The sequence below is a fragment of the Rhea americana genome, unplaced genomic scaffold (genome assembly GCF_003343005.1).
Source record: "Rhea americana isolate MKP2758 unplaced genomic scaffold, rheAme1 scaffold_58, whole genome shotgun sequence".
Lineage (NCBI taxonomy): Eukaryota > Metazoa > Chordata > Aves > Rheiformes > Rheidae > Rhea > Rhea americana.
Window position 1 is genome coordinate 1476343 of NW_028186734.1, and position 5282 is coordinate 1481624.

Below are 5282 nucleotides of genomic sequence, written 5' to 3' on the forward strand. Positions count from 1 at the left end.
GGGCTGGTCACCTCCAGAAACCAAGGAGTGAACTAGATTAACCTTTGTTGTAATCTGCAATGAAAATTCATATGGTCATCTGTTAAAATGTTATTACAGTGCTGACAGACATGCCTGGATACAGCAATTTTAGTACCTTTTTTATTTGTGCTGCTCTATTAGACAGGATGCCTTGTGGAGTCTGCACRTATTAGATTCTGAGTCTGCCAAMTATTTCTTCATTTAAACCTCCCATTTACTGTYACTGATTAATGGGTTGTTTTTTCCAGGATTTGGGACTGCTCTTCCTTTATCTTCAAACACTGGCTGTTCGCATGCTTTCTCAAAAGCCATTAGCAGCCTTCTATTTCTCTGCTCTATTCAACAGGAAACACTCACGTCTGAACCGACTTCTCTTGCTGAGGGCAACATGCTGTGTCTGTGTGCTAGCTGTTCAGAATCTRTCTATGCACAGTTTACAATATATTTAATATTGTATCTCCTTTACATTATCCATCCACAGTGAGGTCATACTCACTTCTGCTCCTTGCCTTGAAAATTTAGTGGAAAAATCTGTATTTTTCTGGTTTTCAGTCATTTTAGATGATTTTATTTCCTTAGTGCTATTCATTTATTGTTAGTTTTTGAATTGCAAAAGATGACTGGAATTTAAGAGTCAGTTGTAGTGAAAAATACAGTAAGATACCATGGTTAGCATCTTGCACTCATTGCAGCTTAAGATAAAATAAATGTTGCCCAGTGAGTGTGAGGCAAAAGGAAGAACATCAYATTGCTGGCAGCTTAGCAGTGTTCMAGAGGGAGGTTAATTAAGGGCAGAACTTATTGTCACTTGCTCCGAGAAAAATTATTTCTTCAATGAGTTTGGACAGCTTTAGAGCCTTTTAATGTATRTCATAGGAATCCTTCTTCCTCATCTTCTTCCTCWTCTTCTTCTTCTTCCTCCTCCTCTTTAAAAATGCTCCTCTCCCAAACTGGTTATTTTCTGGTTAGTAATGTTGGAAAGACTCTAAAAACCTATAAAATTGACAAGGTCATATAAAAATGCTTAGATATCCAGGGACCAATATATCCTAGCCTTGGCTCTTTAGATATTGTCTGCTTCTCAAGGGTAAAGGAATAAAATATTTTGTTTAAAGACTCAACAAGTATTTTCCCAAAACAGAGGGGAAAAGTGCTAGATGCTGCTTTTTGATTTTATTGCAGGGGCTAGACTATAATACTGAGAAGAGMCAAGTCTAAGTGAAATGTGGCAGAAAAGATTGCTAACCAGAACATCAAACTGTCTCATTCGCCATTTGTTGTCCTGGGATTATTATTGCACTTCAAATCATTTAGGCCTAGTAAACTCAACAAATTTTTCCAGTTAATGTTAGTGTAATGTCAGCTTTGTTCATTAAGAAAAGCTTTCTGAAGAGTAAAGCATTTGAAGTAAAATTCCCTGTAGAAAAAACACTATTTTAGACTGAGTTATACTAATTTGCTTGCAATTACTTGAGGTGATAGCACTACCTATRTGCAATGGTAAACATGTTTTTCGATGCTCAACTGAGGGATTTTCAGTTTATCTAGTTTTTGTGGGGGACATATTTGAAGCAGATCAGCAACACAGCTGATGCACATCCTTCCTTCAAACATCACCCTTTGGATTTGCTTGYGTACTCTTAAAATAGTTTTACAAGGAGTAAGGGGAATTATATTGAAGTTAGCGGAGTAACATTCACATCAAATCAGTGTAACAGAGAGGAGAATTAGGCTGCTTATCTCTGGCAAAGACTGCAGCATTATGCAATTTTTTTCAGTCACTTTGCTGCTTCTGCGTCTGTGAGATTAGATGCAGGATTAACTGAGCTCCTGCAAAAATGAAAGAGGAACACATCTACAGCTTTCAAATAGTACAATGATGGTAGCAAATGCTGAAAACAAATACTTTATTAGTTATGTTGCCAASATTAGCACTATAGTATAACGTCTCCCAAACATATGCAGCCCTCAGAGACTACATAARTTGCCTAAGTCTGTTCTTAGATATGCATGGTGTCTTTTGATACTGAAATACAGAACTGGTCCCTCCAGGGAAAGGAATGTTTATTCTCCATAGAAGTATTTTGCTACGGGAGATGGATGAATCCTTTGTGATAAATCCTAATTTAATGTATTTCAACACAGCTAATTTAGAGAATTGTATCTTAGAAACTTGTGTTATATTGCTGTGCTATCCCTTTTAAGAGTACAATATATAGTGTAGGATGATTTCTTCCTGTCTTCRCAATGCATCTTGCTGTAGTAAGGATTTTCTCATATACCATACAGTGCTGTGCATCTGGATTTTTTGCTACTTTGCTGCTTCCTTCCTGGTATAATATACTTTTWTAAATCATACAAAATATGCACCCAAATTCATTACAGGTACCCATAGGCCTCTTAGATGGATTTCTACTTCCATTCCTTCTACAATTCATTTGCCAGTGCTTTAAAAAACAAGTGATTATGTTTTTCTTCTGTCTGAACTGAATTTTCTTGTGTTTTCCATTTTCCAGTATTTTGGTGAACCTAAACTTACAGTAAGGGCTACAAGAAATAGAGTGTTTGGAAAATATGGACACCATCCTACTATACACATTCACAGGAGAGGGAAAAGTCTCTACTTATATGTCTAAACCCTCTCAGTCCCAAGCTATTCTGTGAGCAATTCAGCAATAGCTGAGATTCTGGGCCAGAAACTTTTGTAGTCATTTTTTCTTCTATTCTTTTCTTTCTATTGTTGTAAGTGAAAAAATATGGCAGTACTCCAGTGAGTACTGAGAATTAAGAATAACTCAACTGCATTCTGCCCAAAGCTATTCATACAAGTGGTATTCTAAAATGTTATAATTAAATACAAGGCAGCATATTATATATCATATTTCTAATTTCAGACAAGTGCTCACCATATGATTATTAACAAACTAAAATAAAACACTTTAAAAGCTATTGCAGTCAAATCCATTTGTGGTTGCACTTTTTTTGAACAGTTCTTTATTTTCTTTAGTACCACATGATCAAAATCAACCTCTCCATTTTCATTCCTGACAAAACTGACAAGAGGCATAAGGTCATGTAACAGTGATGTAAGGTGTCTGCAGCAAAAGATGATAAATGTATTACCTCCAATATATTACGGCTACCAGAAATGTAGGCTCCTTTACATGCAAAGTCAGAAACCTGGCACCACAGTGTCTCAGCTGATGGGGAACTTGCAACTTCCACTGCATCAAAGAGATTACTTCTCCTTACCAGTAAGAATKAATATCATTTTTCATCTAGCATGTATAGCAAATAGCTCCGCTTTGCCAGCACAGAGGAGTGACCCTTGCGGCAGCTTCAGGTGATGTTTCTGACTGAAACATGGGCTCCTGTAAAAGAAGTRATTCATACCAGTGGTTTTAACACCTAGCATCCTCAAGTAGCTACAGCCAAGGTTTGGAGCTCTAGCTATTGAAAAATGAGAGTCTCCTTTTGCTATTTAAAACTTTGTTTCTCAGGGGTAATACTTGTGATCAGCAAATACTAGTAATTTGTGTGTTTGTGCTACGGTTTTTCTTCCTCCTCATAAGTAGGTCTTGCTTGTCATTATCTTAATAGATATCAGAAGGCATCAGAGACATTCCTCCATCAATAAAGACCATTGACCTCAGCTGTCACCAAAGTGCTGAGAAAGTGGAGGGAATTTATAAAAAAAAACAAAAAACAAAAAACCAAATCTTATGCCCTACAAAAATTTCAGCTGCATTTTGCCATCCTACCTACTTCTTCTGAATTACTCACCTTATATCCTGTTGATTGCACTATGCAGAGAGATAACCTATTTACATACTAAAAAGGTCAATGTCAGACAAATTAGTATGAAGTGTGCATACGTTGTTGCATGCAAGTGAAGCATAAAAATGTGTATGAATTTAGGCCTTCTCACCATCATTTATACATGCCTGAGACATCTATGTGGAACATAATGCAGAATTTTAGGACAAGTCAGATGACTGACAAGCTTATTCATATCATAAAACCTTTCTGATTTCTAATAGGCACATAAAAGTGGAAAGACTTATTATGTAAAGTATGGGTCAGACTCATTAGCTAAAATGTGTAATTAATTCAAGGGTGTAACATTTGCATAATAGCTACTTCATATTTTCAGACCCAGCTAACAGGATACAAGCCATCATAATAGGCTTTGAATTATGGTATCATTGTTTATTTAGTGTCCTGTATGCAATAATGTAGCTAGAATACAGATTGCTAAAATATTTATATATTTGAATTTATTTAAGTGAGATTATCTAAAATACTAGAGACTAGCTCCACTGCTAGTGTAAAGTGGCAAACTGCTTGGACTTGATTACATTTTCCCCTGATAATTAAAGTAAAGTACAAACACACCCATTTTCTTCCCTTGCAGTTATAAACTTTGCAAGGCTGATGTGCTTCTAGTATATCCTTCCTKATATATCATGGTGCAATTAGTTAGCTCTGGTAAAAGTTACAAACCTTTGGACATAAAACTAAATCCAAACTATACTTCCATGGAAACTATCCAGTCTGTTTTGTAACCACCATCTAATAGCTTCTGTACATGCCATATCTTACAAAACATGTGGACAACATTACTTAAAATTGTTGAGAAGATAATTGATGTCTTTTTGTAATTTTTTCTCCATTTCCCTCTGCTGATTCTTTCTCACAGTCTCTCTCTCCCTGCTACTCTCATTAATCCCAAATTTAATTACTTGTTACTGTATCAAGTGCTTTGGTCGTCTCTTTTATAATTTCTTTTCTTTTTGAAATCTGTGTTTTCACAGAGGACAATAGTTGCTACATAATTTCAGACAGATTCCTATATAACACACAAGTGTTGATACTAAAAAAAATAAAAAAAAAAAATCCATAGTTTGTGAGAAAATACCAATTAGCTATCTTTCTTTTGCTGAGACTACACAGCAGGGCTTGAAAAGGGCAGGACACTTCCAGGATGAGGAATTGTCTGGAGAGAAATGCTCCCTCTGGCTCCATCTTCTTTTCCAGAAYTCTCCCCCAAAAGGAACACTTCATCCAGCTGCATCCCTGCCAGCTGTGGCAGAGCCTCGCTCTTCCGCACACCTTSCCTGCTGCAAGCTGTGTGGTAAACTACTGTGCTTGCTTAGGATTCAGACGTTTGCCCTCAGCTGTATCAAACATGTACTAGGCACTTCCTTTTGGAAGAAAAATATCAGTCCCTAAAACATGCATGCTACTTACACAGGCTACCT